Genomic DNA, 27,914 nt, shown 5'->3' on the forward strand with positions numbered 1-27,914 from the left:
ATATAGATCTCTGCAGACCACAGAGCTGGGATACAAACCGTACTGCTCTTAATCCACCTCTGAATTTCGCACAACTAAAACTACATTACAGCTCTAATCATTAAAATGTTCTGTCATCTAATATAGCAATTCACATGCGCAAGGAAAACTAATCAAAATGATGCCTGAAGACTTCAGCCAACAACTGATGGAAAGTCCAACTATTAGCACAACACACAGCAATCAGTCCACTTCAGAACCAAGGAAGGACTTGATCCAAAAACTACTGAAGACAATGAAAATACTGCCACTCATTTCAGGGGGCTTTGGATCAGGTCCCAGAAAAGCAGTAATCAAATCACACCAATGGTCTGTGTGCCTGCCTGGGTGCTCCTCTTTCTGCTTCAAATGTTTAAAGCTCTTATTATGACACAAATCTAGGACCAGTTGTCATGAACTAAATTACTACAGACCAGCAAGATGAGCTCCTAATGGGTTCAATTCCACAAATGCTGAGAACGTTCAGATAATGTCCATCCTGGACACCTGCCATTAAGTGGGAGTTGTGATTTTTTTTCTTTGGTAGGTTAACCAATGTTTTTTAGGGGTTGATATCACCCTGTGATAAGTGGCTACTTTTATTATGCTGGAAAATCAGCAACAGGGCATTTTTCATTGTATTAAAGTAATTCTAAATCAGGTCAAATTTGAGTCTGAACAACCTGTCAATGTTCCTTTCTCTTAAATACTCTCATATTCAGTGAAACCTAGTTCATGGCATCAATACTAGAACAGGATACGTATGTGTTTCAGGGAGAAGGGGAAGAACATTCAATATCATTCTGCCTGTTTTCTGAGCTGCATACAAACTGTATGCTGTACATACAAACACAGATGCCTGAAAACCCCAGACTTGTGGGGGGAGGGAGAAAGGTGATTATCTTTAATTTCAGTATGAGTGAATCCCTCCAGCAGAGTAAATTTCAGGAAAATTATAAAATGTAGAGGTCTCCAGTTTGGGGATATAATGTGACACTACATCAATGTACACAATCTTTCCACTGTTGGTAGAAGAGTCTGCTTCTCTGCAGCTCCTGACCTCTGACATCTGGAACAGCCTTTCTATGGGCCAGACACTCAGCTGGCATCAATTTAAAATTAACTTGTGAAGTCAATGGAACAACTTCAATTTACAACAACTAACGATCTGGTCCTCTACATCCCCCTTACCAACTCAACTGCATCTCTTCTTAATGTTCATATACATAAAAAAAGATGTTTCTTTCCTTGCTCTCCTAATTTTATTCTCCTTCTGTTCTGTATGATTTAATGCCATAAACTTCATCCCAAAATGCTTTACTTGGAAGATGCATCACAAAATAAGGACCTAATCATGCAAATCTTTACATACCCAAGAAGACATTACTCCCTATTAACTGTTTTGGGGATACTCAATGAATGAGGATTTGCATGACTGGATATTAAGTTAATGTTGCATGGTACCATATTATCTGCAGCATTTTGATAATTCAGTGTAAGGTTTAATGCAACAATACACAGGCATTCAGGAGTGAAGGAACAGTATGGTACAAGCAGTCATTTTAAAAAATCCATTATTAGGGAATACTAATGCACTTTTAAATATATAATTAAGAAAGTTAGCAGCAGTTCCCAATGATCAATGACAGTAACAGTAGTGTAGTATGCAACAATGATTCCTGTGACACCTTAAAGACTAACAGATGTATTGAAGCATAAGTTTTCGTGGGTGAATACTATAGTATATGCATTTGATGACAGGATTCTGATAATACCATACAATATACTACTATGGATATTGTATTATTTTTATATCTGAGCATGTACTATATTAATGACAAGCTACCACCAACAATCCTCACATCTTGTTAAAGGGGACACACACACACACAAACACACACAGAGCAATATGAAGAAATTACTTCAAGAAATAAATGAGGTGGGTTTACATTTTATTTTTATTATAGTTGGGATAAATACATTTATAACATTTCCTTCCACAACAATAAGGAAAAATATATGCTGGCCACAACGAAGAGTTAGTGTTTAAAAGGCTGTCAAGGCCTCAGAATGGCATTATGTTCTTTAAATATTCTGGGTGTACTGGAGAGAACTGTAAATATCAGATATAGAAGAAAAATGGCAGTAAACATATACAGAACTGGTAGCTGTGGGATAGTATTCTTAACCTTATTGGTTCATTTGTGAGCACAGGGATTACAAAACTAACTCAAGGCTTTACCTCGTGTGAATTATAGTCCCAGTGCTAAGATTGCTTGTGAAACCATGAGGATAAAATAATGCACAGATAATAATTATAATAAATATAATCATAAAAACAATGTATACATATGCACACACATCTACAGACCTGTACATATATAGATTATACTGGACAACCTTATAATTATTAAGGTAAAGCTGTTACTCTGTCCTTAACTCACCTAGGCACACTGCAGCTCTAAACACAATATACATTCTTACACCTGACATCACAAGCTTATATGCAGTAAGTTAATAGTGGAGTTTCAACCTAAACTCAGAGGGTCTTAAATTTTGTTTTTATTTTTCAATTTAAATTACAGCCATATGATATATCTTACATTTCTTCATTAACAATTTAATATACTTCTCGTAAGCACACAAACCATGACATCCATTAATAACAGTTGATGAATTGTACCTTGAATGTGAGACATGCACATTGAACACTGTAGGTCTGACTCTCTTCTCTCTTCATTATAAATCAAGACTAACTCCACTGCAGTCAATAAGCCTGACTGTCTTTGTGCAATCATTTTCAGTAGTGCAAAGTAGGTATAAAAGGACACCATGCTGATTTGGTATTCCATTTGCACAGGTGTAAATTATACAAGTTGCAACGCAGAGCTGGTCAGAAAACTGAATTTCCATCCAGTGGGAAATTCTGACATTCTAAAATTTGTTTTCATTCCAAATTGGGATGAAGAGTTAGAATTTCAACAACAACAAAACTGTGGAATGAAAATTACTTAAAATTTTGATTTGGCAACATCAAAACAACCTTATCCCACACTCTGTTTAGATAATGTCAAATTATTATAATATATATACATACATATTAAGTGTAATTATACATATACTTATATTAAAATTAATATAAAATTCAAAACAAAATAATATTTTGATTTGGAATCATTTCATATTTATTTCTGTAAAATTTTGTCAAAAGTACTATGTTCCAGCAAAACATTTTGATTTTGATGAATACCATTTTCAACAGGGACCTTCCATTGCAAAATTTCCAACCAGCTTTACTGCAAGATAGTGAAAAATCAGGCCCAGTGGAGTTACATGAATGTAAAATAGATGTAAGTTAAATCACAATCATGCTTATGCATACCTTGGTGTTTTGGTTAAGGTAGTGAGTTCCACCTCTTTGCAGTTAATTTTAGACCCTCCAGCCCATACAAACTTGCTTCTGGTTTTTATTCTTCTAAACTAAGCAAGTACATACACATATTGACTGAGGTTTGGAGTTTTCATGGAAAACTGCTTACCCTACAGGTTGAAAAAGTGACTGACACTGGTTTACAATTCTATAGCTGTGGAAACAGGGACTATTTTGAAGTGATATCTATTTTCCCTTCCAAACCAGTCGGCCTCAGTGTAGCCATGGTGCTTTAAGGGGCAAAAGTGACGTGATTCAAATTCTCTGTTCAGATAACATGGAACAAGCAGCTTATGCCATGGGGCAGGAACTGCACTTAAAAACAACCTATTTATATAGTGATGGCTGTTCTCTGTCATTTGTGCTTGAACTGATGGGGGTGCTATGGCAACAGCAACAGAAAGAAAAAAGGAGGGGGAGGTGTTGTCTAGCAACAAAACAAAACAAAAGGTTTGCAAGACATTCAGGAAATCAGAATATCTCTAATAGAATAATACATATAACGGTTCATTGGCTATTGTGCATATTTCCCCCAAATATACAAAACTATAAAAGTGGGAAAAACAGAAACTAAGAATATCAGCGCAAAGAAGGAGACCAGAGAAATGGGAAATTGAGTTAGGCAGAGAGAAAGAGAGAGAGAAGGGGATATTAAGGACAATTGCACAAGTGGGACAAATGACTGATACTAAAATGGTGAAGATAAATTGATAATGTGATAAGATAAAAAGGACAGAGAAAAATAAAAAATGTGAGGAGGGGAGAAAATCAGAGTCACTGTGGGGTGAGTGTGTTCTAGACGGTTGAGGCCCACTGGCAAAGCACATATTGCTGCTGTTAATACTTCGCTAGTACCATGACTAAACAGGGGACTTCTGGCTCTATGGTTGCCAACGCATCACCTTTGATGAGCCCCGCGGACATTTTAGCCACTAAAAAAATGAAGAACAAAGTTGTTTTTCAGAAGGTAATGTTAGCTTGTGAGATACTGGAAAGATGACTTAGGGCTGTGCCTGTCACCTGAACTGTGATAGCAAATGCCCTATATGGGAGAGCGTGGGGAGGGGGAAGGCGGGGTGCCAGTTACACATTTGCTCATGCACACACACTCTCATGTGTGAACTAAAACAAATACAGTTGTTATCCAATACACTAAACTCTCATGCTATAATTTAAACCATATTACAATTTATCTTCAGTTTAATAGCTGTGTGGACTTGGCATGTCTAGTTATGGACACTATATACTGACAACTGCAGTGCAGAAAATAAAGATTTAAAATTGTCCCTGGAATTTGATTTTAATGCAGATCCAAACTTGGGCCCCTTTGAATTTAAGCCTTAACCTGCTCTCTTTGAAGTCAATACCAAAACTCCCATTACACGCAGTGGGAGTAAGACTGGGCCTCTTAATTCATAGAAGTCATGGTATTGATGCAGAAATGAAATTGTATACCATATTCAGAGAGCTCAGTAGCATTATCTCTGGATGTCTGATTTCAAACTTGACTTGGATTATAAATTAAGTGAGCATGAGTCTCTACTTAGGCACTAGTTAGCTGCAGTTCAAAGTGCTGTCAATCTACCTGGAAAGGCCCGTGGCTAGTATTGGATGCAGGGCTGCACATAACAATACAGGAATATTATGTAGAAGCTTGTAGCTAAAATTTGTAGCGCTGAACTCCTCAGAAGGCCAAATTCAAAACACTATGTCAAACCAATATTTCTTATGGCAGAAGACCACCAATAGTATTTGCAAATGGCTGGTGACATGTACTCTTTCTGTCAGTCAGCAGTATGACCTGAACGTGGTTTAACTTCTGATCAGTGCGAGCCAATTGTATCTACCTCAGTTCCCACAATCAGTTCTTTTTACTCTAAGCCTTCTAAGATGCTGGGTCACAGTGCCATGCCATGTACTCAGGACTTTGAATCTCTGAATTCTTCTATGCTGACACGAATAACACACGGTTATCAGCTTTGTTCCATGGACATTAACTGCTTAGGTGGTTGCGCTTTTTTTTTTTTTTTTTTGCTATAAATCAATAACTTGTGTAAAACAAATAATCTCTATTGTTCATCATCTCATATATTATGTTTTATTCAAGAAACTGACTTGTTTTGATGAGTGAACATTTCAAGAAAGATACAGCCTTCATCTGCAGTTGGAAATCTGGGAAAGTGTTCCCCTAACTGTTTAAAATATGTTCTTTTAGAGCTAAGAAGCAAACTAATCTCACACCTTCTCAAATATTTACTCACCTCTACTTAATTGAAGGTTATTTTTCTGCATAATTCTCACTCTGTCACTATTCTAGGCCACAAACTTTTTGTAGCCATCAATATCCCATGAGCATCCACCCAGCACACAGTGTATTCCATAGAGATGCTTGGGAAGAAAGACAACTGTCTCTCAGAAAAACAGATCTGAGGAAATTTCATGCCCAGAAGTATAAACTTAATGCTCTAAGAGTCTGATTTGCCAAGTTTCCTACCTAAGTAACAACACTGATTTGACTGGGGCTACATTACTCGTAATTTCCACCACTATAATAGAATGAAGCCCTACATTCTTATCACCACTGGAAAACATCAGTCACTATTCAAATGGGAATTCAGAGGAACAAGAGCAAGACTTGGGATTCTTCAGCTGCATAAGGTTAGGCATGCATTTAAAATACTTTATTGATTCAAGGCTTTGGCTCATCCAGGAGCATTGTATTTCTAGGTTTTGAAAGGCATAGCTGCTGTTTCTGTAGGAAGGGGAAAACCTCTCCTCACATTTACTAACCGGAGTGTAAGAAACTAGGGGTGATATCCAGTAGTTACTGAAGTCACATAGTCAAAACTGGAAAAGAGCAAGGGGTTTCTTTTGCTAAATTATAGAGTTCCAAATTATTAATACTGACCTGCAACTGATGTGTACAGTGCTAGCTTCTGAGGAATTGCAACTTGTATTCATAAGATACAAAAATGAAATAGTCATAAACAAATGGGCAATGCTGCTCTGTAATCAACTATGCTCCATCCACATGCATCTGGTACGCTGGCCCAGTGGGTCCTGATCATTCTTTTTATTGTTCCACATTAATCCACATATAGCTGAAGTTCCCTTCCTGCTAAATCTACAGCTGCAAGTTTGGGAAAATGCTGAGAGCTAACACAACTGCAAATATTTCAAAAATGCTATGACTATCACTTATTTCAGAAAATCGTAATCACATGCTGCATTAACTTTTCCTATAAACTGGTAACACTGGGAAATAGAGGGCACTGCTATTAGCAATGAAACAGGTTTGCACCAGTGTTAAGAATTAGATATATGGAATGAGAACCGAAAGCATGGAGGAAAAGGTGAAGATCTCCCGGCTGATGAGATGTCTACTTCAATTTACTTAGGTAGAAGCACTGCAGTACATAAAAAAAATAAATCTATAATGCAGCTAAATGCTATAGCTCAATGTTAAGAATTGACACTGTAGCAACAATTAAAACACAAGAAAAACAATGTACAATGCATTGCAAAAATAAAGAGTCAGAAAATGGCACCAGAAGAGTGCTAGGCAATTTTGTATGTCACATCTAATGAAAAAATGTATTTTTGTGCCACCACATGATAATTTTTTCCTTCCACAAGCCCATAGCAAGAGAATCGGACACTAAAATATGAAATGAACATTCTTGAGTGTTAGACTTATTTCAATTTAGAATATATGATTACACTTAAAAATGAAAGTAAAATTACATATCAGCAATTTGTCTCAATCACTTGGCAATGGGTAGGGTCAAGATCACTAATGTTATATAGCTAATGCATTTTGCATTAGCACATTGCATCCAGATAATATTAACCTTCATCACTGAATAGGTAGAAACCAAATGTGTTGCTTAGGAGTACAAATTATTTTGCTTAACTGGCTACTACCAACCTACTAGATAAAAGTCTGGTTAAAAGCATCCTGTCACTTTCCTGCAGAAATGGCAACTTTCCTTGCTTTCAGTGTGGAAACAATCCTTCCCTGGACATATTCCTGGTCCAAAAACCAGCTATGTTCTACTTGCACACTGTAGAGCATGCCATGCACAAATCATGTTGTGCCTCTAAGAATGGATAACTGGTTCACAGAACCTGAGTGTTGATGAGCCAGCATTCTGTTGATGGCCTATGGGGTTTCATATCTATTTCTTGGACTTGCGTGCATTTTATAGAGATGTTGGCAGGATTTTATTTGAAATTAGGCAGATTTGAGGCCTATCATAGCTGAGTCAGTTTGATTAACTCGTCTTATTTGTTAGGACTGAAATTTGGGGTACAGGTCTGTCGCATCTTACGCTGGGGCTATGTTCCACAGTCAGTGCATAAAGCAAAAATCGCATATAGTCAAAATTACATTGAGTGGAATGGCGGGTGGAATCGCCCACACTACAGGTACAGTATTAAAATTGTTATTTTTCTCTTTATTTTTTATTTTTGCCGACCATGTAAAGCTGAAATCATGCATGTTAAATGCACGTAAGATGCAACAGACCTGTATTCTGTCCTATTTGGGGCATACGTTTGTGTGTTGTGAGACAGAGCTGTTTTGTCTCTCAACTCTTAATGATGATGACAATGAATTTATGGAGGACTCTGCCCAGATGGTACAAAACATGTATGTTTGGTGAACGGTGCAAATATATCTTAGGCTCTGCTTGTCCATTGGGGCCTTGTATCCTAGACTGCCACATTACTGACATGCATTCTCTATTTTCATATTATTTTTAGCCTGGATTTGGGAAAGGTGAGAGCACTGAAGGAACACAGTTGGCTCTGATGTATTGTGGTATCTGGTCATGACCTATTAACAGAAAGGGCAGGCTAATTTCTTAGGTCTGTATTTCTCATTCATTTGTGAAAAGGACGTCTCAAAAGATGATTACCTGATGGAGAGCTGTGCTGGTCGCTGAAGGGGATACTGCATTTCTGGAACAGGTTTAGTAACAGTTTAAGTTCCTGTGCATACCCAGTGGGTTAGGGTTTGGCTGGGCCAGAGCTTCCAACAGCAAGCCCCAGTCTTACTGGAATAATAGCTCACACGCCTGTGGCCTCTCCTTAATGGGGAGCTATAGGCCACAGCTCTGTCAGATTATTTACTTCTAGAAGTCCAAATGCTGCCCTTTGTTGCAGCCTGCTGGGCCCTGGAAACAGCTCCTCCACAGTGAAGGTCCAGCCTCTGAGGGGAGTCTCCCTAGCGTAATGGCCCCTCATAGAGCACCCACTCTTCCATTTACATCCTCCCATAACTGGGGTCTAGCCGTCTGCTCCTCTCTCCACAACTGCCAGCTCGAACGCAGCCCCAGGGGGCAGCTGGGCTTCTCTCCCCCTTTGCAGCAGGGAAGTGGGGGTGAACCTTCTCCCCCTCTTCTTTTTTTTTGCAAGGGAAGAGGGAAATCAGGGTATATCCACCCCATTACAGTTGCAAACAAACAACATAAAATAACCTCAGAGCCACTTTTTCTCTGAGATATGTAGTGTATTTCAAATCAGTACAATAACTATAAGCCATGGGCCTGGTTTGCTCTCCAGTGGCAAGGGCTTATGGGCAAGACAAAGATTTGCAATGTTTCTTTCACAGATTTTCCTCCTCGCTGTTACACTGGCTGAGGTGGGAGCGATAGGTTGTCCCTAAGGAAATGATGTGTGGGACCACAATCCCACAGATCCCAGGAAGTCTGAAAGTCTCTGGAAGTCACAGTCACCTGGAGAGTGAACTTTTGCTTGCCACAAGTCCTTTGGGGGACAGGCAGGGGTAACAGGTGGGGTAAAGGTGCATCCCTCAGCTCTACTTTCACCTTCTATGTCCCAATCCATGTGAGAACTCCACAAGTGCTGCGGAAGAGAGAACGTTGCCATGGAGATAGCTGACTTCCCTTCCTGCCAAGGAACTGGGCAAGCCATTCAGAGGGTTTCTTCTCCATGTTCAGCACTTGCAGGATCTAGCTGCCCCATTATAATTAGTACTGAAGTCCAGAGGATAACAATCATCTATTACATTGTTACAGTGCCTGAGTATACCCAGAAAAGTAGACCTTGTGCAGTTGTATGGACAAATAGAACTGAGAAATCCACCAAATCAGAGTACATGCAGTACATACAGGGTCCATTCTGATACTAAATGGATTATAGGAAGAAAAAGCCAGGGGCACACTTTCATAGACATGTATGGTGGGGGGTTAGCACAGACCTCCCATTGACTTTAATGGGAGTCACACAAGTAAAACATTGAAAATTTAGGGGCCAGAGTATTAAAGGGACCATATTTGGTACTGCAATTTATGGCATCCCCTGTGTACTACTACAGATGTTCTGAAAATGAACAGGCTCCTCAATGCCTGGCTGCTGGAACAGGCCATTGTCTTTCAATTTTATAGCACATAAAATTTCTTTAAAAAACATATATATGCAAAACAGTTATATTTTATACTTCTCCAAAAAGTGAACACAAGAAACAGGCAAAAACATAAAAATAAAAAACCCCAGTCTCCAGGCATTTTGATTTGTAACCAGGTCAAACAGACAAGAAATAAAAAACTGCCCTTTCTGACAACAGCTCTTCCTGTTGTCTCCAGAGTGAATTATGGGTTAAGAAATTCTTGGGTTTTTGTTTTGTTTTTTGCCTTTCTTATACCCAAAATCTCCATCTATGACCAAATAAATCTGTTAGTCTTTAAGGTGCCACCGGACCCCTTGCGTTTTTGTGGATACAGACTAACACGCTTACCCTCTGATACTTGACCCCTAGGGTGAAGATATTCCCTTTTCCTCCAGAAATTTCATCCACACACACATACATCTTTGTCATTCTTTCTTTTGGAAAATCTTGTTAAGAGAAGAATTAGATGTTCTTTATATTTATATTCTGTAATTATAGCTGAAATCACAAAATCTGGTAAATTCTCCTTCATTGTTTAGTGCTCCTTCCCAGCAAGAAAAAGAAGAGAACATTTGGTCTCCTGGGATGAAGACTTAGGATTCGTGCATTAGATTTCAATTTCCAGCCTCCTAATCAGAGCTTTAAGAAGTTTTCTAGCTGCACTCTTTTTTTAATCCTCTTCTTTTAAATTATGTCTATTTCCAATTCATCTTATTCCTGTCTATCCCTTTCCATAGCTCACTACCTTGCAGAATAACTTCCCAGAAGTTAACATACTGGTAAACCAACCTGTCAGAATAGGACACAAGAATGAAAATCAGGGAAGGGAAGGTTGGTGAACCTTAGCTAGATATCCTCCCCTAACACACACACACAAACGGTCAACATGCCTACCTAAAATAGGATTAGGAGATTACAGTTATAAGACAGTTAGAAAAATAGATTTTAATATTTGCTTCTGTTTCTAATCTTCTTACGACTGACTCAAATTTGATACATTTTGTGCCATTTTCTACCCTATTTCCAGTTTTGTCAGGCTGGTGGATTAAGGGCCCAATCCTACAAACCCTTACACACTGAAATAGTCCTTACTCATGCAAATAGTTCCACTGACAACAATGGAATTGCCTAGGCTAGCCCAGGACCCTAATATTGTGCCCTTTTATTTTCTTTTATAGTTTATTCCATGAGAAGTAGAATAGTTCAGACAATTTTACATTCATCCTTGTGAGCAAATCCACAGAAAGAAAAAAAAATGTTTCACACACAACCCATTTCCCTTAAAAACCAGTTTACAAAGTGCACAAACAGTCAAACAACACTGACCGAGTCCACTGGGGATACTTTAGGTAAGAGCTTGAAGCGTTTTGCCATTTGCTAATAGAGGAATCATCTCCAAATTTTAATAATTTTCTGCTAGTTTTTACATAGGCTTAAATGTAACTTAAATGAAAAGGTAACTCAAACTAGTAAGTATTTATCAAAGGCCTAATACATAATGATCCCAGTAAGAATTGTCTCTCTTCTCCTTGGCTCATGATTCCTAAAACTCAGCCCTGTAAAACAATCCAATTCTACAGTCCGAGCCTCTCACTTCCCTGTGTTTAGTCATTCGACTCAAAAAATGTGGCCAATTTGCTGCTCTTCACACTTGTCCTAACATATTTACATATGTGGTGTTTGTAGAATATGTTACATGCTATGCAGTTTGAACCCAATCTTGCAAGCATTTAAAGGAAAAACTACTCACTACCATGAGTAGCTCTGCTGAGGGCAAGTACTATACTCAGTAATAAGTGCCTGCAAAATCAGTCTCTTAATTTCTTTCTGAATGTGTATAAATGCTGTCATCAGTAAAGCATGTTGTGAATTTTTGTTCAATCAGTTCTACTGAAATACAAAGTCCATTGTAAGAGCAATGGAACCATTTAATTATAGAGCAGATTCCTCTAACCAAAGTGGCATAACAACAATAAAATACTCAATAACAAAGAAATGATGGCATACAGTGCACTGTTTTTTTCGATGAGATATAAAGCCAGAAGCTGATCATTTTGCAATTTGTTTTTTTTAAAGGAGCCCTGGCACTTTTCACATGAATAGGCATGTTAGTAACAATATCCTGCCCAAATTCCAGGTACTCACAGTCTGCCCTACCTACATTCCTTCATCTCATAGTTTCAGCTGGATAAATTATTCTTTGCTCACTTACACAAAACCACTTTAGTACAGTATTACTTGTACATTATTTCAGTGGTGTGAGAAGCAATCTGTATACTTGTAAACTACGAAGCACTTTGGGGATCTTTCAGGATGAAAGGTGCTGTATATATAAAGGTATTATTAGCAATAGCAGCTGCACTATTGTGTGATTTTAGAAAAAGTGTAGCCTGATCAAAAAAAAATTAACCCTCTTTTTCCTATTAATCACAGAAATAAAACCAAAAAAGAACATGGAAAGCAGTTTGTTATACAAAGTTACTTATAATATGCTAAACAGGAGACTGACACTGTTTGTTTTACTAATGAGAAGAGGAAAAGTCACTTGGGGCTTGATCGTGCTTCATTGAAGTTAATGGCAGTTTCACCGTTGACCTCAATGGGAGTAAGATCAAACCCCTTCTTATTAATTCCCCTCTCTCAAATTAATAGCCATGTACTAACCATCTTCTTACTTAATAGTACAAGCTGACTATATACACGTGAACAGGACATTCTTTCCAGGCATAAAGGTCTGACATAAGCAGTGAAATGTGACGTAGACCAAAGCTGTATGCGTGTCCTTTTGTTAATATAAGTCCCGATTTTATAACCCCTTTTCACAGTGAATATGGCAGGTAGTCCAAACAGACTCTTTTGATCAGCACTAAGGGTCTGATCCAGTACCTACTGATGTCAATGGAAAGGCTCACATCGACTTAAATGGGCACTGGACCTGGAGCTAAAGACACTAGAAATATTTTTGTTGTTTTTTTAAAAAGCAGTATGAATTATTCAAAATGTAAGCAAAGACTGCAGAACTGGATCCTTTATTAGCAAACAGGACACCTACATATTCATGAATAATCCTGTTACATTAAGCCACCTCATCATCCTTCAAATCCTTCCTTAGGCCACGTCCAGACTAGGTATTAAAATCGATTTTAGATACGCAACTTCAGCTACGAGAATAACGTAGCTGAAGTCGAATTTCTAAAATCGAGGTACTCACCAGTCTGGACGGCGCTGCATCGATGTCCGCGGCTCTCCGTGTCGATTCCGGAACTCCGTTCGGATTGATGGAGTTCCGGAATCGATGTAAGCGCGCTCGGGGATCGATACACCGCGTCCAGACTAGACGCGATATATCGATCCCCGAGCAATCGATTTTAACCCGCCGATGCCGCGGGTTAGTCTGGACGAGGGCTTAAAAATCTTTTCAGCTACGCTTACAAAAATCTTCACAAAAGTTAGGCAGCTGGTTTGCTGTGACCACTTGTTTTTCATGCTGACCAGCATCATTTCACTGTTTCTTTGTGACTCCTGTCTGTTTTTAGCCACTTTTATTAATGTCTGACAACTAGGCTACACCTTCAGTAGGAGGCAGGGGTGTGATTCCCCACACTCGGACGAGTTCTCACCAAGCTAGTGGGTGTATAAATAGCAGTGTAGTCATAGTAGGATGGGTAGCGGGAGCAGCAAAGGCATAGCTTAGCTGTGCTGAGTACAAACCCAGTAGTTACCTACTCTCCATGGCTAAGCCATGCCCCCACTGCTACCTGTGCTACACTATTATTTACACTCCTACAAGCTCAATGGGAGCTAGCACAAGGATGTGTACGCAAGCAGGAGATTCACACTCTTGCCTCCTAGATGTAGCCTTTAGACTCTTTGGCTTGGACTGTCTCTCTTATACGTTTATACAGTGCCAAGCACAATGGGGCCTTGACCTCTACACACTATTGTAATACAAACAATAAATAATAATGAGTAGTTAGTTCACACTCTCATTGCTGGAAAGAATGTTTCCTCATGTTTCATGATGTAAACTTAAAACACAAGTAACATGGCAAACCATGGCCAATGGGCTTTTTATTTACATGCAATCAGCATGCACTTTCAGAAAGCTAAAAGCTATGGTACTCATGGTTAGTAACTAACCTCTGAAAGGTGAATTATTTAATGAGTGAATTTTCAAGACATCCTCTCATTAGTAAAAGAAATAGTTTCCTACTTAGCGTAGTATGTGAAACTTTATATAACAAACTGCTTTTTATTTACTTTGGAAAAAGTGGATTAACTTTTTTTTCTGTGTGATTGCCATAGTTTTGTTTAAAGTCACACAATACTGCAGAGGTTATTGCTAAAAATACCTTTTATGCATACATTACCTTTCATCCTGAAAGATTCCCAATGTACTTTATATACTAAGTATAGGGATCATTTCTCAGACCACTGAAATTCTGTACCATTAACACTGCACTGAAGTGATTTTGGGAACGGAATTGAGAAATAATTTATCCAATTGAAACTATGGGGCAAAGGAATTGAGGCTGGGTAGTAATTAAGAGTGGCAGAACGAGAGAGAAAGGAGGGTCAGGGCAAAACTGGGAGGCAAGATCAAACCAGTATCTTAGATGCCTATATACAAATGTGAGAAGTATGGGTAATAAACAGGAAGAACTGAAAGTGCTAATAAATAAATACAACTATGACATTGTTGGCATCACTGAAACTTGGTGGGATAATACAATGATTGGAATGTTGGTGTGGATGGATACAGCTTGCTCAGGAAGGATAGACAGTGGAAAAAGGGAGGAGGTGTTGCCTTATATATTAAAAATGTACACACTTGGACTAAGGTGGAGATGGACATAGGAGACGGAAGTGTTGAGAGTCTCTGGGTTAGGTTAAAAGGGGTAAAAAACAAGGGTGATGTCGTGCTAGGAGTCTACTACAGGCCACCTAACCAGGTGGAAGAGGTGGATGAGGCTTTTTTTAAACAACTAACAAAATCATCCAAAGCCCAAGATTTGGTGGTGATGGGGGACTTCAACTATCCAGATATATGTTGGGAAATTAACACTGCAGGGCACAGACTATCCAATAAGTTCTTGGACTGCATTGCAGACAACTTTTTATTTCAGAAGATTGAAAAAGCTACTGGGGGGAAGCTGTTCTAGACTTGATTTTAACAAATAGGGAGGAACTCACTGAGAATTTGAAAGTAGAAGGCAGCTTGGTTGAAAGTGACCATGAAATCATAGAGTTTGCAATTCTAAGGAAGGGTAGAAAGGAGTACAGCAAAATAGAGACAATGGTTTCAGGAAGGTGGATTTTGGTAAGCTCAGAGAGCTGATAGGTAAAGTCCCATGGGAATCAAGACTGAGGGGAAAAACAACTGAGGAGAGCTGGCAGTTTTTCAAAGGGACACTATTAAGGGCCCAAAGGCAAGCTTTCCAATGAGTAGGAAAGATGGAAAATGTGGCAAAAGACCACCTTGGCTTAACCACGAGATCTTGCATGATCTAAAAAATAAAAAGGAGTCATATAAAAAATGGAAACTAGGTCAGATTACAAAGGATGAATATAGGCAAACAACACAGGAATGCAGGGGCAAGATTAGAAAAGCAAAGGCACAAAATGAGCTCAAACTAGCTATGGGAATAAAGGGAAACAAGAAGACTTTTTATCAATACATTAGAAGCAAGAGGAAGCCCAAGGACAGGGTAGGCCCACTGCTCAGTGAGGAGGGAGAAACAGTAACAGGAAACTTGGAAATGACAGAGATGCTTAATGACTTCTTTGTTTTGATCTTCACCGAGAAGTCTGAAGGAATGCCTAACATAGTGAATGCTTATGGGAAGGGGGTAGGTTTAGAAGATAAAATAAAAAAAGAACAAGTTAAAAATCACTTAGAAAAGTTAGATGCCTGCAAGTCACCAGGGTCTGATGAAATGCATCCTAGAATACTGAAGGAGCTAATAAAGGAGGTATCTGAGCCTCTAGCTATTATCTTCAGAAAATCACGGGAAACATCTATAAAAAGGGAAATAAAAACAACCCAGGAAACTACAGACCAGTTAGTTTAACTTCTGTGACAGGGAAGATAATGGAGCAAGTAATTAAGGAAATCATCTGCAAACACTTGGAAGGTGGTACGGTGATAGAGAATAGCCAGCATGGATTTGTAAAGAACAAATCATGTCAAATCAATCTGATAGCTTTCTTTGATAGAATAATGAGTCTTGCGGATAAGGGAGAAGCGGTGGATGTGGTATACCTAGACTTTAGTAAGGCATTTGATACAGTCTCGCATGATATTCTTATCGATAAACTAGGCAAATACAATTTAGATGGGGCTACTATAAGGTGGGTGCATAACTGGCTGGATAACCATACTCAGAGAGTAGTTATTAATGGTTCCCAATCCTGCTGGAAAGGTATAACAAGTGGGGTTATGCAGGGGTCTGTTTTGGGACCGGCTCTGTTCAATATCTTCATCAACAACTTAGATGTTGGCATAGAAAGTACGCTTATTAAGTTTGCAGATGATACCAAACTGGGAGGGATTGTAACTGCTTTGGAGGACAGGGTCATAATTCAAAATGATCTGGACAAATTGGAGAAATGGTCTGAGGTAAACCGGATGAAGTTTAATAAAGACAAATGCAAAGTGCTCCACTTAGGAAGGAACAATCAGTTTCACACATACAGAATGGGAAGAGACTGTCTAGGAAGGAGTACAGTAGAAAGGGATCTAGGAGTTATAGTGGACTACAAGCTAAATATGAGTCAACAGTGTGATACTGTTGCAAAAAAAGCAAATGTGATTCTGGGATGCATTAACAGGTGTGTTGTGAGCAAGACACGAGAAGTCATTCTTCTGCTCTACTCTGCGCTGGTTAGGCCTCAACGGGAGTATTGTGTCCAGTTCTGGGCAGCGCATTTCAAGAAAGATGTGGAGAAATTGGAGAGGGTCCAGAGAAGAGCAACAAGAATGATTAAAGGTCTTGAGAACATGACCTACGAAGGAAGGAGACGAGCGGGTTCCACTTTGTTCAGATAAGGCATTGCCATGGTATTGTCTGTCAATACTGCTACACAACGGCCCTGCAGGTGGGATAGGAATGCTTGGCACACGAGGCGGATTGACCTGAGTTCCTCAATATTGATATGCAGGGTTAGTTCTTCTACTTGCCATAAACCCTGCATTGTCAGGCTCCCGAGGTGTGCCCCCCATCCCAGCGCAGATGCGTCCGTTACCAGGGTCATAATTGGCTGAGGAGGGAGGAACGGAACCCCGGCACCCATCACGTGGAGGTCCAGCTACCAATGCAGGGAATTGAGAGTATGGCTTGGGACTGTGAGCACCATGTCCAGGTTGTCATGGCCCAGTTGATACATGGACACCAACCACATCTGTAGCGGCCTGAGCCTCAGTCTGGCATGCTGCACCATGTAGGTGCAGGATGCCATGTGACCCAGCAACTTGAGACACTGCCTCGCTGTGGTAGTGGGGAATCAGCAAAGGTTGGTGATTATGTTCTCAAGGGCCAGACATCAGGCCTCTGAGAGGAATGCTCTCACTTGGTTTGCATCCAAGACTGCCCCGATAAATTCTATTGTTCGGGTTGGGGTGAGAACAGACTTGCTGACATTCAACATGATGTCCAAGTGGTCAAACGTATCTGTGACGATCTGCACTTGAGACTGAACTTGCTGGTGTGATTGGCCCCATATGAGCCAGTCGTGTAGGTACGGGTAGACAACGTGCGTGACGTCGGTGAAGAAAAGCTGCCACGACCCATACATTTGGTGAAGACACAAAGGGCTGTGCACAGGCCTAACGGAAGGGCTGTGAACTGATAGTGCATATTGTTCACCACAAAACGGAGAAAACGTCTGTAGGACGAGGTGATTGAAATGTGAAAGTAAGGATCTTTCAGATCGAGGGTGGTGTACCAGTCTCCCTGATCCAGTGAGGGAATGATCGTGGCCAAGGAGACCATGAGGAACTTCAAGTTGACAATGTTTGTTGAGCTCCCTGAGGTCCAGAATGGGCCTTAGGCCTCCTTTTGCCTTGGGGAGAGGAAGTAATGCGAGCAGAAACCCTTGCCTCTGAGCTCTCAAGCAACCTCCTCCACTGCTCCTAGGGTGAGGAGTGCCTGCACCTCTTGAATTAGAAGTTGCTCATGAGAGGGGCTCCTGAAGAGGGATGGGCCAGGAGGGTGGGAGGGCGGAGTGGAACAGAAGTGGATAGAATATCCCGCCTCTACTGTGCGAAGGACCCATCGGTCCAATGTAATAAGGGACCAGGCATGGTAGAAATGGGACAGGCGGTTCAGAAAGGGAGGATAGCTGACCAGGTTGTGGACTGGTAATCCGTCCTCATGCACATCTTCAAAATGGGCACTTAGGGCCCAGGGGCGCTTGGAATGCCCCTGGCCCTGCCCAGGAGGAGGGTGTGATGGCCTATACCAAAAGTATCTGTTCCTGCAGGAAAAGTCCTGTCTGGGTCTGGCAGGGAAGGAATGCTGTTGGGTAGGCTGAGGCTTGAACGCGATGGAGACCAGTGCTGCGACAGAGACCCATGCCGCGATGGAGATCGGCATTGTGTAGGGGACCAGTGCCATGGTGGGGATCAGTGCCGGGATGAAGACCAGTGCCAGGATGGAGACCGGTGTTGAGTTGGGGATCTGCGCTGTGCCGGAGAGCAGTGCCACGGTGGGAGTGGTGCTGTGGTCAGCAACTTGATGAGTCTCGGCACCGTGATGGGGAGCGGTGCACAGAATGATGCCAGTCCAAGTGGTGCCGCGAGGTCTCAGAGCACGATCTGGACCTCGACCGGGACCACGACCTGTCAGCCAACGACTACCTCAAGTGGGAACGGCTCCAAGGGTCGGGGCTGCAAGACCAGTGCTGCGAGTTGGACTGGTGTTGTGAGTCGGACTGGAGCATAGAGTATGTGCGGTGCCAGGACTCGGAAGGCACTGGGACTCAGAGCAGTGCGATGATGCTGGTCTGGGGGCAGACGGTCCAAACATTGCTGGTTTGCCCCTTGATAGTACCGGAGCTCGGGCCGGGGGAGGCCCCGAGATCAGGGACACAGATGCAGTCATTTCAATGAGCCCTCTAGCGGCCTTGAAGGTATCCGGCGTGGAGGGCAGCGTGACCTCTTCTGCTTTCAGACGGCCCAGTGGTGCGGGACTGCTCAGTGTAGACTGAAGCCTAGTGGAGGATTTGCCAACCTTAGGGGCCTGGTCTGCGTCCTGCTCAATTGGGGTCGTGGAGCCCGCTTCAGGCGTCTGAGGAGGTCCTCCCATGGCCTGCTTTTTACAGGCAGCCAGGGAGTGGGAGAGATGCCGAGGGGAGCGCTTATGGGCTCCGGGAGATTGTCGATCCCTAGGAGAGCGTACCAAATCCTTTTGCGGTGCTGTAGATGGTACTGTTGGGAGTGGGGGCACTCTGCACTGAGGCACTCGGGCTCACGTCTTGAGAGGGATGGAGGGCAGACTCCATGAGGAGTTGCTTAAGGCGGATATCCCTCTCCTTTCTTGTGGGAGGTTTAAATGCCTTGCAAATTTTACACTTGTCAGCCTGGTGGGCCTCTCCCAGACACCTAAGACAGGAGTTGTGGGGATTGGCTATGGGAATAGACTTGCCACAGGAGCTGCAGGATTTGAAGACCTGGGATGGCATGCCCCTGTAGCCCCGTGGGACATTCGTTGAAGGGGAAGCCCCCCCCCCAACTGCTATACTACACTTAACACTAGAGATAGAACTACTAACAATTAACTAACAAAGATAACTATATACAGAGATTAGAGATAGCTAGGGAGTAGTGGAGCACTTGATAACAAGAGACCACTGTTCCAACAACTGTCACAGGCGGTAAGAAGGAACTGAAGGGGGGTCGGGCCAGCAGGGTCAAATATAGAGCACCATATCGGCGCCACTCCAGGAGGCTCCACAGCCAGCCCAAAGGGAAAAAGTTTCCGACATCCATGCACGCAGCGCGTGCACACACCTCACTGGGATTGGTATGAGCAAGCATTCAAAGAAGAACTGATGTCCTTAATTTCGCCACAAAGTAGGTACAGTACAAGCACCCACAATGGATGTGTGTGAAGTATTTGTAATGAAACTTATGAGCTGATAAAACATTCCTGGTTTACATTTTATTACAGACTGAAGCCCCAATTTAGACACATGATTAACTAACTAAGCAGATTAGTATCCAAGTGAAGCCCGTAACTAATGAACCAGCATCTCAAAAATGAGACTAGGATTGTTGAAAGTTTTGTCAAGATTCATTAACTTTCTGAGGAAACCATATCCCCTTCATGGATTTGCAGGGGAACTACGCAAAAAGTGCACTTTTGCATTGCTTCAATGCACAGTTCTGCTATGTAGGCTCGTCCACATCATGCCACCAAAGTGGTGCAATCGTAACCCAAAGGGTCCACCTACTTGAGATAAGTTCACTTGTGTTATCATTACTGGAACAATACCAGTCAGCTCTGTGTTCTTGGGGAACCAGAGTGCAGTATCCAGCCTGTCTGACTCATGAAAGACACCCTCCCACAAGCCTCTGCTTAAATCAGGGATTCTCAAACTCGGGGTCGGGACCACTCAGGGAGTCGCAATAGCATTACATGGGGGGTTGTAAGCTATCAACCTCCACCCCAACCCCCCTTTGCCTCCAGCATTTATAATGGTGTTAAATATATAAAAAAGTGTTTTTAATTTATAAGGTGGGGGGGGGGTCGCACTCAGAGACCTGCTGTGTGAAAGGGGTCACCAGTAAAAAAGTTTGAGAGCCACTGGCTTAAAAACCCCATCAGAGAAAAGACTTGCAGAGAGCAATGAAGGGCAGATGAGAGACACATCTAGACCCCTCCTGACAAGGGTGACAAGATTAAACATTTTCATTAGCATACAGAATGAAGAACAGAGACAACTCCCCTAGCCTTATCTGCATGAAAGATGGGACAGGGAGACATCTCAACTTGCATATAGAATGTAGAACAGAGAACCGCACTGAACTCTGGGGGACTAGAAAAGCAGGGAAGCACAGCATCATGGGGGATCTCTGCTCCTGATACTAATTAACCTATGCCTGCACACACCCAGCTCAGCAATTATCAGACCAATTCTAGTAATGAATCCTTGATTGATGTCCAAAACACTGAAGCAGCCTAGTTGCATTGTGAGTTCCCTGGAAGAAAATGCCACCCATAGTCAAGAATGATCAGCTCCTATTATCTAGTCAAAAGAAAACCCTTGAATCATCAGTTTACCCATAAACAAATCTAGTGTTCTCTCTTGCACCATTGTTGTTTCTCTAGAAAAACCCTTACCTAAGTTCAAGTAACTGTTCTGATGCATAGACCCAAGCTCTGCATCAGTTTCACTGGATCTCCATCTCCTGATTGATCATGCTGGGGGCTGTGCCTGTCTCCTGTCCTCAGGACCTTGAGCTACCACCATCACCTGGGAATCCCAACCAGTTCAAGCTTCTGGGCGCAATGAGATCCCCTTCTTTCTCTCTCTCTGTTTTCATTTCTACCTTAGGTATTAACCTTTAATAATGTATGTTGTGTTGGTTTAGCCCTCCTTGTGTAGTTATCACTATTATCCAATAAATAACTTTTATGCTTAAGTTAGTTGCTTCTCTCTCTCTTGCTGAACTTTACCTTTGTGTGTTTTTAGCTTCCCCCATTTACTCTACAGCAATGCTTCTTTTACCTAAGCTAAAGATCCCTGCAGCTCCCAAAATACTGTGGGGTTTGCTCATCAAGTAAGTTACTACCATTACAATTGTGTTGTGAGAATGGGGATAGGGACATGCTGAATCTGGGACACATAAAATGTGGCAGCTTGAAAGTGCTGCTTGACCCAGTCCATTGAGCCCAGGGACATATAAGGGGTCAGCCTGAAAGTACTGACTGACCTGTCCGCTCCGACTTGCTCTGGGAGAGAGGGGTGTGTGCATGTCTGTGTGTGTGTGTGTGTTCATCCAGGTCTGGAGAATCCCAGCCCTAGGGAACCTAGAGCCTCAAGGATAGCTCCATTGGGAGGAGACTTACATAAGGGAGAAGTAGAGCTCCATATGGAAACACAAATGACACAAGCAGTAGAATTACAGACACACACACACGCACCCCCAAGCCCCTCCATCTCCACCAGATCCCAGCCCAGGGCTCTGTGAGAGGCAACACCAGCAGAGTGTGAGAGGTGACACCACCAGTCTAAATTGCTTACCTGTGCTATTTCCTATCTATCAATCCCTTCAGTTTGGGGCATGGCCCCTACCGTCCAAACAGGCAATCATCTTACAATCAAAGGAGCCCAGAAAAGCAGGTCCCTGCCAGACTTTTACTTCTTGTAGGAGGTGATGGGCAAAGAAGGCTCTGATTGAGGGCTTTACTTGCTCTTTGGTCCCCTTTAAGGCTAAGTCTTTTGCCTGATTTCCTGGAAAAGGATTAGTCTCTCCTGCAGCCTGTCTACCACCCTTTGCCTGGACTTCTGAGCTCCTTTTAATCTGCTTCTCCAGTTGGAGCATGCTTGGCAAGTCTGGTAGGCTGGTACTAGCTGGGCCCAGTGTGGGGTTTGTATATACCAGGGGTTCTCAAACTGGGGGTTGGGACCCCTGAGAGGGTTGCGAGATTATATGGTCGAGGGGTCACGAGCTGTCAGCCTCCACCCCAACCCTGCTTGCCTCCAGTATTTATATTGGTGTTAAATATATTTAAAAGTGTGTTTAATTTATTGGGGGGGGGGGGTCGCACTCAGAGACTTGCTGTGTGAAAGGGGTCGCCAGTAAAAAAAAGTTTGAGACCCACTGGTATGCCGTCACAGTATCAAACAAGAAAATGGTTTTGTGATGTTGACAAAATAACACTTTCAGCAGGAATTATACTCAGACCATTAACTCATTGTGCATAGGCCATCAAACAGCCAACTAGTAGTAACTTTAATGTGCTATTGACCTGGGCTAGATTCATCCTGGCAAATTAGTAGTGAAAGATTCCATATCCTATTGCCAGTCCTCTCTGCCTGCTGTATTCTTATGACAGAGTATGGTAGGCTGAATAGCTTCAAAATGCTCTATTATTATCTCTGAAAATGACATCACAACATTGATGACAGTGAGCTGATCAGAATAGCACAGATCTGAGTATCAGAGATCTGTGACTGAGATCTCTGTGTCTTCTGCCTTCATAAAAAGGCTTTAAAAATCGTATTAAACAACATTTTATCTCAGAATATGATGGGTTTTATCTTTACTGAAGCACTGCACGGTGCACTTGTGAAGAAAATGGAATATTAGCTCTCAAAAGTGAGAATTAAACGGTGAATTATCTTAAAAGAATAATGTGAAAAACAGTCAGATTACAATTTCAAATAGATATGTATTTTTCTTCCTTTATTTTATCTTAAAGTCATGTCCAAGCTACACTCCAAACCCAGGAGAAAAGGTTGGTTTTAGATTTAAATGAAGAGACTTCACTATTCAATAATATCTAAAAAAAATAAACAAACAACACTTACCATAAAGAGAAAAGAAAATAGTATCAACAAAACTGCAAAACCACACCAAGCCATTTTTTAAAAGCAATCCTGGGAGGTACAATCTCTTTAAAAATGGGTCTTTCATTGTCTCCTCAAATTACATCATATGTGATTTCTTGCCATTTATATTTCTTGATGCTGGCTCTTGCAGTCAACTGAGACATGACCAAAGTTATTTTCCAGCCCAGTCTGGAAACTGTGAGCCTGGGTTGTAACGATATGTGTCATGAAAACACACTAGAAGGACTATCTTATTTCCACATACTTATTTTACCTCCAAATCTAACATCTACTAACAAAAAGAATGTTTTTTTCCTAGCCAGGAGTGGTTTTGAAGGACATAGTGTAAATAAACTAACAAGATCAATGCAAACATCATTAGCACACTGTTATATCTCCCTTCACAAAATAGGAGAACACTACTGACACAATGGAGTGCTACAGCAATCACCCATATAAGAATTGGTCATATTGATTATGATTAAGGGAACAGAGAAAAGAACCACCATTTAAAGTCTTTACACTGAAACAATGTTTTAAGACGTACCATCCACAGCTCCCACTAACTTCATATGGAGTTTTAGGCGCTTAGCAGTTCTGAAAAAAATCAGACTCTTAAGGTAAGTATACTCAGCAAGAAAAGACCTGTATGTGATGAGGCAGGAGGATCTCAGAGCCCAGGCTCCAGCCCAAGCACAAATGTCTACACTGCAATTTTTAGTTTTGCAGCCAAAGCCCCATGAACCTAAGTCAATTGATTCAGGCTCTGAGACTTGGTGCCACTTTTTTTTTTTTATTATTTTTTTACTGCAGTGTAGACATATTCATAGTGTTTAATAGAGATGACTTGATGTCTTAGAGTAACGGTCTGTCTAAGCCCCAATATCCCGTTACATAGCTAATGGGCTACATGTCCATCTCCAAGAAGCCAGATGAGGCAGGAACAGATGCAGCTGAAGCTAGCTAATGTGGAAATAGCTACAACAGGAACAGGAACTGGAGCAGAAGCAGTCTGTTGAAAATACTAGCAATGGGAATCTTTCTGGGCAGGCAGTGATATTGAACAGACCAGAGAGACTGCTTCCCTTAGGAACATATATGCCTATCTTGGGAATCATCTGGGTGGGTCATCACTTATGGATTGGCTGAGCCCTATCTGAATGACGTGGGGCCTATCACAAGATCTGCAGATAATTGCCTCTGATGAGACTGAAAGTATCTCAGACTTAGGCAGGCTCAGGCATAAAAATATTATGAAAGTTAATGTTTAAAATTAAATATACATAAGTTAAGAGGGAAGGTACTGTACATCTGGGGTCAGGCTTGAGTTATGAGGGATTACAGGTATCAGTTGCAAGGATCACAAGATATATACATATCACATAACTAGCACAGACCCAGATTGGAGTGCAGGAGTTTTTAAAGCGTCAGACGATAAGTGGGCTCAGGTACGCCACCCATGGAATGTATAAAGAATCTAAGTCAGTATCAGTGTAGCAAATAAGTATATGGGTGTGGTGCGTCTCGTGGCTCATCAGGGAAGCAAGTGGGTTATTTCCCCGGTTAGTGGTCTTGATTACTCAATGTGGTATTGACGGTGTCCCGTGATGTGTTCCATATAGATGTTTCTGGACCACCTGATGGTGTCAGATACCATGAGCTGTCTCATGAGCCGGGCATAGCATCGATTCAATTTAGAGTTACAGCAGCTGGAGTCAAATGCAAGGGGGAAGGGAAAGGTTGTGGCGCTAAAAACCACCACAAACTTCCCTATGATAAGGGTTCAGCATGCTCTAAAATTGGAACGAGCCATAGCCAAATGGGGATGGCAAGGTTTTGTGGGAATTTCATATGGCATCATTGGTTCTTTTGCATTCCCATAAATGTAGTCAAATTGCTAATACATACAAGCCCACCAAGAAGAGTAGGACAAACTGTTCTCCTTTTTCCATATCCATGTGCCCAGTCCTAGTGTACTGTGTCTTACAGAATGCACATGGGATAACTATTCTCTCCCCTTCAAAGATTACGACATCCAAGAGTGAGAGTTTATCTCTGGTTCCAATATCCTCTGACTACTCACCATATATCACTTTTTTTCAAAACTTTCATTTCTCCCTTCTCATTCTTTTCAGTTCCCTTTTTATTTCTGTCATTTTCTGATTACTTATGGGAAGACTCCACAGTATCACATGAACCCGCATGCCCATTGCTTCACTAATGCGAACACTGGTATCAGTGATGGATTTTGTTGACAACGTGTCATGTATCACAGATTTTTTTGACAGAGTGTCATGAGGTACAGTATATCTTTTCCTAGATGATGCACAATGTGGATGTTCTATCACTTCAAATGGAGAATCACTGTCTGCAATCTAGGGGATGCTGCAGAGCATGATTTCTTTAAAATTGATTCAAAGTGGTTTATGTTCAGAATCAACCTGAACATGGCAAACATACACATACTGATGAAATCACTTGCAGCCAAATGCAAGTGTTTATAGTTTCTTTTCTGTTTTTACACTATATTCCTCTGTTGGTGTGAGTAGCATTGGTATGTATTATAGAAATCTTTCTTCCTGGAACCAAATCCATTCTGAAATACATCTGCTTTTTATTAGGATCAATGCAGGCAAGCACCAGATTCAATATCTTTGTGATAAGATCCTTTGTAGCCTGGAAAAGTTGCTTATTACACCTGAATTCACTAACTGGTTAGCAGCTGTTATTGTGGTGCACATGATTTCAAACATGTTTGTGGAAAATGTAGACAAGCTATTAAACTCACCAAGTGTTGTCTAGCTCTGCATGATCACATGACAATTGCATGTTCTTTATCACAAGGACAGCAGGTGGATTTGGTTAGAATTGGTATATATAACATGATGTCCAAAGCAGTTTACTCTGAAAAGCAGATTATGCTTGGTCTCCTGGTTCAGACATATGCCTTCTTCATGTGGCCTCTGGTCAACGGTATCAAGGTCTGAATTCTCCTTTGATTGCTAATATTCTAGAATGTCATCAATGATGGCTCTTCGCAATGTTTTTGTAGCCACGTAGGTCCCAGATTATTATTATTATGCTTGTTTCTCTCACTAACAGAAGTTGGTTCAATAAAAGATATTACCTCACTCACCTTGTCTCAGTGATGGCTAAAACTGAAATGAATCTTTCACATATCTTATTAATCTTCCATCGGAATTCATCTTACGTTGAACAGATGCCAAATGTAGATAAAAGCTCTACAATAGCTCAAATCCGTATTTAGTCCTGATGACTGTTCAGACAATTTACCCGATCAATCCCTTAACCAATCCAGTATACATTTTCCAGGTCTCTGATTTAGCAAACACCAATGAGCTGTATTATCACTGGGTTAAGATGAAGGATCCAAACAGCTTCTGAGTTAGCCTGTTTAGGAATTTTCTGCAATGACTAGTGAGTTAACCCCATCTATAGGTTCTGTCACTTTAATTATAATTATTGTATTTACAATGTGATCTCATTCTTGCTAGAAGCAAACATAAAACTCACTGACACAAAGGAAGTGTCCTTCTAATGAGGAGTGGTTCGAGAGGGCATAGAGTAAACAAACTAAAAAGACTGAGGCAATGACAATAGCCCATTCTGCTGCATGGATTTCCCAAGTTGACTCTTATTGGGGATATAATTGTTCAAAAAACATTTGAGCTCACAGTACATGCCCTAACAAGAATCCTAGCCTATAAATGAATAGCAAAATTATATCAGGCCAGAAGACAACATCTCACAGAGCTGCATTTCAGTCCCATAAAGCTCTGTTCTGTTCAGTTATTTCATTTCCTAGTGAACATGTCTGAGGTTCTATGTTTCTTTTCTGCAGACTTTTGCCATTTAAATTGCCTACAGTACAGTCATTAGGATATATTTCTGGTGCTATGACTCCAATCATATCAATTTCAAACAATGGCATAAGGAACAGTGGAGAAATTAATTATTCAAGGCCACTATTACTACATGCTAGAGGGAATTCAGAGGAGATGTTAAAAATATTAATGCACTTCTATCCACTAGCTCATTTCTTCCTCCCCTCTCTTTTCCAAGCTCTGAATTTATATCTCATCCACCTCCCATCTTTGTCCCTTAAGCATGTTATCCCCATAAGCTCCAAAAGAATGATCTTTAAGACAAAGTGGAAGCAAAATTATTTAATGTATACTCTGCCCTTTAACTGTTTGTTTCATTAAGTTGTGTGAAAGGAATAAGATTGTTATTTAAATTAAGATTGTTAAAAAATCAATACACAAGCCAAGGTCAAACTCCCATGCAAAGATTCCAGAAATTAGATCTTTTATTATTTTGAATAGGTTCCTATTTGAGATAGCATTGAACTACCCAAACACCCATGAACTTTGGAAAAATTCAGGTCTGGGCCCAAACTTCGTAGTCTAGCTCTATTTGTAAAGGGATCCTTTAAAAAAGTACAATGCTTTTTACAAGAGAGATGAGGATATGAGT

General features: G+C 41.1%; 1 protein-coding gene across 4 annotated transcripts in view; it reads right to left on the minus strand.

Moving 5' to 3' along the window:
- The window catches only part of PCDH11X (protocadherin 11 X-linked), a 1,094,905-nt gene that overhangs the window by 1,000,223 nt on the left and 66,768 nt on the right, over positions 1–27,914 (minus strand). The gene's annotated exons all lie outside the window — the stretch shown is intronic.

The sequence above is a fragment of the Gopherus evgoodei genome, chromosome 9, assembly GCF_007399415.2.
Source record: "Gopherus evgoodei ecotype Sinaloan lineage chromosome 9, rGopEvg1_v1.p, whole genome shotgun sequence".
In the NCBI taxonomy this organism is placed as follows: Eukaryota; Metazoa; Chordata; order Testudines; family Testudinidae; genus Gopherus; species Gopherus evgoodei.